Source organism: Struthio camelus, chromosome 1 (genome assembly GCF_040807025.1).
Source record: "Struthio camelus isolate bStrCam1 chromosome 1, bStrCam1.hap1, whole genome shotgun sequence".
In the NCBI taxonomy this organism is placed as follows: Eukaryota; Metazoa; Chordata; class Aves; order Struthioniformes; family Struthionidae; genus Struthio; species Struthio camelus.
The window spans coordinates 170,515,342-170,528,037 of NC_090942.1; positions in this window are offsets into that span (position 1 = coordinate 170,515,342).

Genomic DNA, 12,696 nt, shown 5'->3' on the forward strand with positions numbered 1-12,696 from the left:
AGATATGGAGCTATTGGAGGAAGTCCAACAAAAAGTCATGAAGGTGATTAAGCATCTTGGAGTGCCTGTCATATGAGGAGAGGCAGAGAGAGCTGAGACTGTTTACCCTTGAGAAGAGAAGGCTCAGGTGGATCTCATCAGTGTATAAATATCTGATGGGGTGGGGGAGTAAAAAAGAGAAAGTCAGACTCTTCTCAGTAGTGCCCACTGAAGAGGCAATGGGCACAAATTAAAATACAGAAAATTCCATTAAAATATAAGAAAAAAGCTTTTTTACTGTGAGGGTAGTCAAGTGCTGGAACAGGTTGCTTAGAGAGGTTGTGAAGTCTCCATCTTTAGTGATACTGGAAACCCAACTGGATATGGTCTTGAGCAACTTGTAGTTTACCCAGCTCTAAGCAGGGATTTGGGACTAGGCAATCTCCAGAGGTCCCTTCCGGCCTCAATTATGTTATGATTCTAATTAGTTTATTACCACAGAGCCTGCAAGTTCAGTGGAAGACTACTCTTAAGCCTGAAAAGCAACTTTCCCAGAGAGAAGCCTTAACCTTCTTGCACCTGCTCTCCTATTACACCTTCTTCAGATTTCTGCTTCTTCAGACCTGAGCCCCTCAGACAGCTCTCGGTCCTCTGCCATCTATCCCCAGAAGATGGCCCATCCCGCCCCCCCAGGGGAGAAAAATGTATGCAAAGGGTCCTGTGAGTACCTGTAGAAGAAAGGAAGACCACTTAAAGTATAAATATAAATACTTTCTTATTCAAAAACACATACAGAAATACAGGCAGTATTACTTTCCTCTCTCCAAAAGACTTAATCTAAAAGGCGGGCTGGGGAAGACACTGTAACACACTGAGCAGGAATCATCTACAGATTGTAATAGCCAAATTTAAGCAAATATAGGATAATTATCAAAGTAAGGATCCACATGTAAGTCAGATGTCCAAACTTCAAGAAGCTGGCACAGCTCACATTAGTATGGGAATTTATGTTGAGGTGCATCATAACAACAGTTTTTGTTGTGAGCCTTCATATATCCCACTTAGGATTTTCTGAAGTTAAATAACCATTTTTTGCCAGTGGCTTCTGACTCTGATCGAAGCACATGAAAGCAAATAGATGTCTTTTCTCAGAGTCCTAGTCACATCCCTAGGCCTTTCAGACATTATCACATTTTTATAGATGTTAACAACAGGCCCATAAGCTACCCAGCCAGCTGAATAATAAGTAGAATACTCCGCAGCCCACAGGAGTAGCATTTTTATAGAATGCACACACATGCACTTACAGCCAAAAAGTGTGAGGTGGCTTCATGGGGGTGTTGCATGGAAGCAGGGAAGTGCCCTGGGAGGATTTATACTGTTGGAAGTGAAATAGCGTTGGAAGATTGGGTAGAAAGTGTGAAGATAGCACTTTCAGTGTCTATATTGTTTGTAGGAAACAAATTATTTTCATAACCGCTCTTTGATTTTCTCCTGGAGGAAGGTGTCTATTTTGCTAAAAAATGAGTGTCCAAGAACAAACTAGCATGAGCCCAGTGTGAAGGGCCTGGGGAACAGAGCTCTCAGGTGAAACACAGAGTGATAAGGTTGACAGCACCAAAAAGTTATTACCATTCATTTCACTTTCTTGTGATGAATCAAGTCCATTGAAAAGAATACATGACTACAATAGCATCTTTTGTGTCTCTCCCTTTACTATCAGAGTACTGAACATACTGGAAAGCAAACACATAATTACAAAGAAAAAATTTATTGCATAGACGTCATGGCAACAAGCAAAGGAAACTATACAAGAGGCCCTTCAGGGCAATTTTCACTTCACGGGTGAGCAAACAAGGAAACAGGGACAAAAGGAAAAAAAACAGTTAAGTGTATACACATGAAAGAAAAGGTACTTGCTTCCTGTTTAGGAGACAGATAGTTCTTGTTAGCATCTTTCTTGTAAAAGAGCATTTTACTTTTACTTTGAGACTTTTACTTAGCATTCTCAAGCTAAATTTAATGTAAGTTCTGCTGATCCCCAGCAAATGTCCCCTGACTATGAGCAGCAGCCCCCTGGGAGCAGCAGGCTGTCAGTGTGGGGTGGCACGGGGACCCACCTCGGGATGCTGGGGCACTGTGGGGGCAGCAGCAGCGGTGTGGTGGCTCTGAATATATAGCTCATTGATTGCCAGTTAGTTACATACCATTAGTGCATCAATAAACTGCTTCAATCCTGATTTGATTTAAACTGCATGAACTGAGCAGCTTTCCCTTGTGACAGGAGAGTAAACATAATTATCCACAATCTCAGAAGGCCATACATTTCTAAATGCCCTGTTAAAAAGAAACCTGCTGGTGCCACTTGCAAGCTGCATCAGTAAAATGTGTGATAGCAAGGGGTTTTTTTGGATGCAATGTTATGGCATTATTGTCTTCAGAGCCTTAACTCAGAATTCAGCAAAGTCAGTCATTTAATTTTTGTCAGATTTTCTGTTTACAGTCTTTGGAGGTTTGTGAAGTTCTAGAAATTGTGAATTCTCAGATGTAATCCTCACTCAGTTTAACATTCGCTAAAAAAGTCTGCTTTGGTTTTAGCTTTCAGGTTTTCCAGCCTTCATCTCAAAACCTGGAAATTTGGTATAAGACACATGCATATCTTCTACCTGTTCCTTTGTGTTCCTTGTTCTCTCCCAGGCAAATCACTGTGAAGTGATCTGATACATTCATCTTGAAGATACTGTATACAAAGAGTGATCTATGCATTATAAAAAATTATATGTATCTCAAGTACAGTTACAGGGTCAAACAGTGTTTGCCACCTTTGGAAGTGTGAGCTCAGCAACAGTCAGTAAAGGCTTATGAAGAAGGTCCAGCAAGACAAATCTAAAGGATGATTGTTTTAAAGGATTGGGTTGTCTGGAGTAAAAGATGCAGCCCATCCCCCTGCTACCAGAAAAATCACTGGAAAGGAAAGAATACCGCAAAGGTAATCTAAGTGGAGAAGACCTTCAGAAGAACAGGAATTGGGACAAGAGTGTGTGGGTCCTGAAATTCTGGAGCTGTTATATAGATGTTTTCCCGCACATACAATCTTCATATTATGGTTGCCCATATTTTAGGCTAACGGTCTTTTTTACAGTGTGATTTGGTAAATGACAGTACAATAAGTGATTTACAACATCTTACGGTCTTTGTGTAATGCAGACTGACACTTAAAGTATGGTATCTTTTTTATATGTGATGTAATGATTCATAGGTATATCATACTTTCTATCCTAATGCAACACTGACTACTATTTTCCCCTACTATATTCCATTTTCAAGTACATGGAAAAAAAATAGCAGGGTCTTATATCAAGAGATGAAAACCATCCTTAAGTTGAGGCCTTAGATATGTGTCTAGGAATCCATTTTTGTTTCTTTTTCTGATACAAAAGTGAGTATCCCAGGCCACCATTGTTTGTAGGTGGTATTCATCTCAAATATCTTTAAATACAATAGAAAAGCATCTACTATCTACCCCTGAGCTTGTTTGATATTGGCCAAACCAGACATCCTTAAGGGGTGTGTCACTTCATCCATTTTTTGGAATTACCTTCAGGAGGTGCCAATCACTATCTCTTGAAAGAAGTGGAGCTTTGATTTATAACTTCCTACCCTGGTTGTCTTAATCAAGTGCCTAAAGTGAGATGGAACCTAGAAAGGATTTGAGTAATATAATTTGTGCATGTGCAATCTGTAAGCTGGACAAATGGTTAAATCAGTTCATTTTATGCATAATAACAATATAGATAGAAAAATATAGTTAACCAGTGCAGTTCTACTAGGGGAAAAAATGAGAATTTGGATGGTATGAACGAACGCAACGTATCTGGATTAGTTTTTCCCATACACAAAGTTAATGTGATACAGATGATCTTGATGGAATTGAAAACATTACACTTCAGTCTGAATTCTCTCCCATCCAAACACTGCTGTTCATTTAGTGAACTTAGTGAGTGTTATCATTTCAAGTATTTTCTCACATAGTCCGATATTCTCATATAATATATTTGATTGATAGTATGACATGTTTTTGAATTATTACAGTATGCTGGCACAATATCTGATGATAATGTAACTTTTCCCCCTTATTTTCTCGGAGAATATCTTATATTTTTGTATTTTAAATCCATCTTGAGTACTTTTATTTAATGCTTTCATTACAAATTGTTTACATATTTAAACAATAGATCTTCAAAATAATGTAGTCATTAGAATGTGTTTTCAAAGGGACAACACTGTCCCTCTTCTAAGCATGGAAGACTGATCTGCACTTAAAATAATCCATGCTCTTCTTAGCCACTTAGCATGGCTGCATATTGCTTTTAAATCCTGAAACTTGGTAGTCTATGTCTTGAAGTGTTAGGATAATCAGGACAAAAGTCATATCATACTTTTATGTAAATTATCTTCAAAAGATATAGTCAGACAATTAGGAGGAAGATTTCTAAGCTAGCTGGACTCTCAGCTTCTTACCAGCTTTCTAAGAATATCATTCATGAGGCTGGCAATAATAATAATATCTACTATTTCTCACATATGGAGGATATGCTGAAAATGCATGTCAGAGGATTAGGGGTGGCTTTTGTACCGTTGAAAATATATCAGTTTGTTTATTTCTGTAGTATCTAATTTGCACTGCATGTAAAATTATTAAAAAGACCTCCTCAAATTTTTGACTAATTTGGCATTTTGGGCTGACTCATGTTTTCATATCGCTCATGATTCAGAATGATAATACATTTATCTACTGGTGCCATTTAGTTACTTTGACATTTCTTTGTTTTACCTCAATTAATGCCATCCATAAAATAGTTTCAACTGTTAGAGACCAGAGCAACCAAGTCCGAGCAGTACGTAGATAAATATAAACTAAATCCAGCTCGGTACTGAGTCAGAGGATTATAATATGTTGCACACACGCTGACTTCACTGCGTGTGTAACTTCATCTAAAACTGGTAGAAATATACTCATGGTCATTCATTTGCACAGCTTCTCAAGAATAGCTGAATCACAGGCTTATTACTAGCAGCATCTCTCAGGGATCAATACTGGAGCTGGTATTGTTTAATGGCTTTATTAATGACCTGGATGGTGAGACAGAGCACATCCTCAGCAAGTTCCTAGACGATACCAAGCTGAGGGGAGCACTCACTACACAGTAGGGTAGGGCGGCTTTTCAGAAGAATCTGGACAGGCTGCAGAAATGGGTTCACAGACACCTCATGAAGTTAAGCAGTGGCAAAAGCAAAGACCTGAACCCAGGACAGAATAATCTTCTGCAACAGTACTGATTGAGAGTTGAGCAGCTAGAAACCAGTTTTGCAGAAAAAGACCTGGAGTTCTGCTGGACAGCCAGGTGAACATGAGCCAGCTGCATGCTCTTGCAGCAAAGAAGGCCAACAGCATCCTGGAGTGTAAGAATAAGAGTGTAGCAGGTTGAGGGAAGTGATCCTTCCCCTCTGTTTGGCACTTGCGGGATCACATGTGGAGTTCTCTGTCCAGTTTTGGGCTTCCCAGTACAAGAAAGATATGGACATACTAGAGTAAGTCCTGTGAAGGACCACGGAGATGTTTAAGGGTCTGGGGCAGATGACTTGCAAGGGGAGGCTGAGGGAGCTGGTTTTCCTCAGATTGGAGAGAAGAAGGTTCAGGGGAGACATTTTTACTGTCTACAACTACCTAGTATGGGGGAAGGTATAGAGAAAAAAGAATCAAACTCTTCTCAGAGATGCACAGGGGAAGGACAAGAGAAAAGCAACACAAACTGAAACAGGGGAATTTGGAATCACAGAATCACAGAATCACAGAATGGTTGAGGTTGGAAGGGACCTCTGGAGATCATCTAGTCCAACCTCCCTGCTCAAGCAGGGTCACCTACAGCATATTGCCCAGGATCACATCCACATGGGTTTTGAATATCTCCAGCGAAGGAGACTCCACTACCTCTCTGGGCAACCTGTTCCAATGCTCCGTCACCCTCACAGTGAAGAAGTTTTTCCTCAGGTTCAGATGGAACCTCCTGTGGTTCAGTTTCTGCCCATTGCCTCTTGCCCTGTTGCTGGGCACCACGGAGAAGAGGCTGGCCTCATCCTCTTGACACTCCCCCTTCAGATACTTGTACACATTGATGAGATCCCCTCTCAATCTTCTCTTCTCCAGGCTGAACAGGCCCAGCTCTTGCAGTCTTTCTCCATAGGAGAGGTGCTCCAGCCCTCTAATCATCTTGGTAGCCCTGGAATCTATATAAGAAGGAATCTATATAAGAAAAAAATTTCCGTCATGAGGGTAGTCAAGCACTGACGTAGGTTGTCTGGAGACTTTGTGGAGTCTCCATATGTATGCAAAATCCTACTGGACACAGGCCCTGAGTAATCCAAACATGCAGACCCTGCTTTGAGCAGGAGGTTGGCCTAGGGACCTCCAGAGGTCACTTACAACCTCAACCGTTCTATGGTCTTTTGATCAGCATTAAAATAAATACTGTTTACCTGAATATATGCCATGTACTACTCTCATGCAGCTCACCACAGTGCTTTAAAGATAAACTGATATATAGGTTATGTAATTTCCTCATTTAAAAAAAAAAAAAAAGATAACAGAGAGCAGTAGTTCAATAGCTTAGTTTAGGACTCCATTTTCAGACTGAAACTGAAGTGAGAAAATGCAGGTGAACTGATTAGTCCTTTCAGATATTCACCAAACTTTTTTTTTTATTAATATAATATTTCAAAACACTGTTCAACCATACCATCATTACTTTGACAGCGTTTTCCAAGGGGACATAATCTCCATTTCAAAAATCTTTCAAATAATAGTCAGAGTGATACTGAAATAAGTATATAACGTTTGGAGGGAAGAAATCCAGGAAGGAGAAAAATCAAGGTGGCCTGGAATTTGTAAATATCTTTTTTTAAGTGCAAATCATATTTCACTTGGGATGTGCACTTGTGATATTTAAGTACTTTTTTCTCTAATAAATAAAAAATTCTATGTGTTTAAAATCTGGTTCTTAACTCCTCTGAATCTTAATTAGTCATATTCACTTAATTATTCGCATTCATGGTCATATGAAAGACCAAATGAGTTTTGGACAGGAACTGTTGTTGACTTTTTTTTTTTTGTCTTTTTTTCCATGAATAAGCTAGTATTGTATAGAAGAAATAAATTTCAAGGCCTAAGGTTTAATAAAAAACTTTCTTCAGCCTCTCAACATATAAACATATAAAGGATTCTTACTGTTGTTAGCCAAGGGCAATTCATTGCTAAATGGTTCCGATTTTCTTTCCTTGATCATTTCAAAGCCATTTATGACTGTTTAACAGGAGTATTGTTTGTATTTTATTTCCCATTTTCTCTGGGAAACTCCTAAATGTCTCTGAAAATGACTTAGATAAAACATTATAGCTGTTGAATATGCCTAAAATGTATAATCACATCCTTTGTGTAGCTCAAAATATGCTAAATGCACTTGTCTATTGACTTCATGAAGCCATTATGTACAATATTCATCCTAGCAGATGTTATGTGGGAACCTGTATACTTTAGGTAGCTCTTAATTTCTTTAGAATAGAATGTAAAAATATAAGATATGCCATACCGGTTCATATCACAGGTTTGCCTCTGTTGTGTCTGTCTCTGCTATAGGCAGCAGTAGAGGGTGTCCATTCTCACTCACTTCCTTCGGCTTTGCCAGCAGAACCCACTCACTGCACATGAGCAGGATTTCTAGTTCCTTGCTCTTTTTAGTCCCAGTGGGTGTGTATGAAAGTGGCAAGAAGTGGACCACTGCTGCTGGACTTTAACTCTTCACTTTCTCATACCATAGGAGCCATGGGCTGCATGGGTTACCACTACACCTAACACTATCTTGATGGCAAATGTCAGGATCAAACTCCCCGTCGCACCTCATTGCCTCCACCCCAAAAGAGATTACTCCCAAACCAGGATGCATGACAAACAATGCCTCCTCATTACCCCTTCACCACTCTCCACAATTTTCCAGCCAAGTTTTTATGGTAAAAATAAGCAACTCTGAGGAACTGAAGGAGGATCTTGTGAGATTGAGTGATTGGATAGCAAAAGGGCAAATGAATTTCAACAGAGAACAGCATAAAATAATGTAAATAGGAAAACAATCCTTCTTTCACACATAAAGATATGGGATCTAAACTGACCATTATAACTTGGAAAATGTTTTTAGCAGATAGTTATGACAGATCATTCTAAGGAAGTATCAGCTCAGTGATCAAGAAAAAATTATTAGGTATTTTTATGAAAGGAATAGAGAAGAAAAGAGAAAACACCTTTATACCGCTATATAAATCCATGTTTCACTCACGTATTTAATGCTGTCTATAGCTGTAGTTCTTCTGTCTCAAGGGGAAAAAGAGAACAGGAAAAGTTTTGGAGAAGATAGGATGATCAAAGGTATGAAGTGGCTGTCCTGTGAGGTAAGCTGGAACTCTGAAAACTAGAAAAAAGAAAAAATAGATAAGATTGAGGTCAGAAACATAAATAGTGGTTTGAGAGGATGAATAGGGATTGATGAATGCTATTCCTTCTAATAGAAGAACTGGGAGGTATCAAATAAATATGATCAATTAAATTTTCATATTGAACAAAAGGAGTTGGTCTTCATTAAATGAGCAACACATTTGTGGAAACAGATGCTTACATGTCTAGTATGAAATACCTAAATCTATCTCTAAGCACCAAATAAAATGGTCTGATTTATTCTGCATCTGAAGAAACATCGCACTGAAATCAGAAATATTTATTAGTGCCTTCCACCAGGGTAAATCAGTTCACTTTTATTTACGACTAGAAAGCTAGAGCCACAGAGACATTTAAGCACAGGAACACTAAAATCTATGACTCCTAAAAGTTAGACATTTTATTATCTAAGAGACCTTTTAGCTCCCAGGTAGATACCTAGACTTTGTATTCACTGAATGAGGACTGTTAGAGATCTCAGAGTGGAGCTAAGAATCTACATAAATTCTGTGAGTTCATATGGTCTCAAGAGGGGAATTAGGCATTTTTTTAAAGAGAAATTCACTAGGGGGATGTCAAATACATATAAACTGTATCCAATTCAAGAAATCTCTTGGCTAAAAGTGCTTAGAAACTGGAAGGCTATTAAAAGAATATCATAAGCATTTAAACTGTTTTCACTCTTTTCTAGTCACCTAGTCATGACCAATGTTTGCATTGGGTTATCCCCTATATGGTTGGGACTCAGCCTGTGCCCAACAAAGCCAAATGCCTGTTTCCTCTCAGAAAAGAGCTGGAAGGGCTAAAGAAGAAACTGGAGAGAAAAATAATGATTTTGCTCAGCAGTGCTATGGTACAATATGTGGCAGGACAAGAAAATGGAAATTATCCCCACAGTGTCCAGGATCCACTCCATTCAAGCTTTCTCCTCCTGGTGATGTAGGTAGCCAACTTGATCAGGGTCAGGAGAAGCTGAAAAGTTTGTGTGACCTCACATGGAGGAAGTGTGAGTAAACAGGTGGCAGAGAGTTTAATCTTGTAAAGTGGCAATGGGATGGAAAAAGTGGGAGACCAAACACCCTGATATCACTGGTGCAAAAGGGTGTGACAGAGGCAGCAGAAGGAGCTCAGCCACTTCCACAGCTTCACCACCCATGTTAGCGTCAGCACTCACTGTTCCTGTGAACTAGGATTGGGAAAAATAGATCACCTAGAACTATCTGTATCTTGATTCCAATACATACAGTAAAAATAGTAACCTTTAAGAATAATTTTCCAAGCCTTATATGATGTCATTTCATAATTATGATTTAAAAATGAACACGAACACTTAATTCAACAAAATAACTTAAAAGAACATTAATCACGATGAAGTCAAGCACTTGGAAGTTAGAAAATTTCATCCTTAAGAGGACAAATTTGAACTGTGAAATAATTTTCCTATTTGTCACACAAAACCTCTGAAATGTTCACTGAATGAACATTCATTCAATAGATCTTTTTTAACCTTCTCATTCAATGTAGCACTATGACTTCTTTAATATAAAGACATCCTTTGCAATGAATATGAAACTCAGAAATTTATCACAGAGGACTTTGTCACTATAGCACTTTGTATTTTCCCAACATGTTCACAGCTCCCACATGAAGCTAAATGGCATTACAAGCCATATTTTTAAGTGAGCCACAGAGACTTTTTGGTCAAAAAGTGTTAAAAGTTACACATTTTGTTTACCTAGATTGAGAATTACACAGTCTGTAGTTCTTAGAGTCTTTAGCATTTTTTAATCATATTTTGTATTCAAAAACCAGCTCTAATAAACTGCAGCTTTGCTTGTAAGTGTTCAGCACTATTGCAACCCCAGGCATGAATAAAATTGAGACAACCTCTAACTCCCTTAGCTGTAAGAGAACCCTGTCTTTCCCTTCATGCCTCATTAAGTACAAACTTTCCAGTTTTTAGAACAAGTATTCTGCAAACCGAAGCCTGATTTCTTACATAGTTCTAAAACATTTTAAGCCGAATACCTTTCCTCAGTGAAAAAAATCTGGAGTTTATGTGGAAAATATAATATGTGATCGTGTAGTTAATGATGCTTTAAACAGACACCTAAACCTATGGGAAGACAAAGGCAATTATTTTTGATAGGCAAACCTTAATTCTGTAATTTTATAGCCTTTGAGTTCATGATTTAAAACTCTAATGTTATTTTAGTGTAGTCTCTTTAATATTGTTTTCTCACGTTAAGCACAAAATGAAAATGAAAAAGCAGACAAAGATGTTACTATCCTTCCTCTCAAGTCGTATCATCCATAGATTTTAGATATCTGAATTTACAATACAGTCTTGTACTGCTGTTTAAGCTAATGGACTAAATGATAAAAGCCGTAGGCTACAGCTTCTATGTGGAAGAGATATAAAGAGAGGTGAGGAACATACTGCATAAACTGCTAAATTCAGCCCCAGGTTCTGGGAGACGATGCTGTTGGATAATTGCATATGACTTTCTCCCAGTCTAGCTGTCCTGGGCATCTCTGATGTTCTTCCTTAGCTCCTATCTTCCAGCTTTTCTTCCCTCATGTGGTGACCCGGTTGGCCACTATTGTGCTTAGTGAACATATACGTGTGATTTATTTACCTGTAACCGTTCTGGCGTTGGTTTGACATCTAATTGTGAGGGGATAAAGGCGGGAGTCCTCATCCACCAACTTAGGTTTAAACACGATGGGTGGGACAGCACCCCGTGGGCCCGGCGGCGGGCGCCCACCCTGGGCTTCCAGACCGTCCTCCTCCTCGTCTCCAGCCGGAGCCTCTGAGACCCGCTGTCCTCTGCGGAGCGCTTGGGGTCGAAGCAGACCGGGAGGGAGGCAGCTAGAGGCGAAGGCCGTGAGCGTGGCCAGTGGTCCTTCAGAAACGCCTGCGTCACCTGGCAGGGGCTGCAGGTAAGGCAACGCTGTAAGTAGTTGGGGGCACTTTTGGTGGAGGGAAGGGAGGTGTCGAAATCACGGACCGGCTGAGAAGAGTCAGGCGCAGCACCTCTCAGTGCTCGTGAGCTGCGGGACAGCCACCACCGGCAGCGCAGGGGCAAGACCGTCGGCGTTGTCCTCAGGCCCCTGGAAGTGGGACGTCGTTTCCAGCGTACGCTCCGGAGAAGCCACCAGAAAACCTGTCTCCCTGCTGAGAGGCCTTTACTCACCCTTGAGGGTTTACCAGCTGGCACCCCTCCGGCGGTGCTGTCTCACCAGCACCAGCCACAAGCTTTGCTAGCTGGACCTATCCCGGACAGGCGCGCCGTTTGGCGGCCAAGTCTGATGGCTCTTTTCCCCCCTCGGAGGTGTGAGGTAGCCGGCCTGGCAGCACTGACCTCCACCTGGTGACCATGGGCAGTGACTCACCCCTCCTGTTTCCCTCCTCCCTTTCAAACCGCGTGGGTCACCTCCCTTCTAGGCCAGGGGGGTAACGAGGTTGGCTGGAATTGGTGCATGTATGTTGTAACATTGGGGTACTATGACAACTTACTGTGGATTTCTGTGACTGCTTTGTCATTGTGGAATAGTGTCTCCTTTTCTTACGGTATAATATAGTGCATTGTATGTAATAGGATAACAAAATTGTATTGTTGTTATATAGGATAATAAGATGCAACAGTATTTGCATTGCTATTATGCTGTTTAGTTGTTGTTAAATCATTTAAACTTACCAGGTCTCATGAATTCCTTTCTAGTTAACTATGATCTCGCCTGCCACCTACGAACCACCAGCTGTAGGAACCCCTCAAGGGAGCGAATGTGTATATAGATAGGTTCTATACCTGGTACACAGGTGACTATATCGACAATAACGGCATTTAAGTTGTGCTGTCATCTCCAGGGGTGCAACACCTCTCTGTCCCCAGTTTTTGCCTCCGTTTCTTTTGTTTCAGTGATCCTGCAATTTAATGAAGCCTGACTGCTGAAACCCACCCTCCCAGGTCTGTGTGTCTATGCCAAGCTGCTTGCCCACGCACTCTTCACTACAAGCAAATTAATCTGCTTTTTCCTTGCCTAGTTTCCTCTGTGCCAGTGAGGAGAGCACTGAGAAGGCAGGAGCTAACCTCACTCTCTTATTTTCGGCTCCTGCGCTTCCCTGGGGAGATATCCCTCTTTCTTATCAGTATTTCAAGTCCATAATCTAA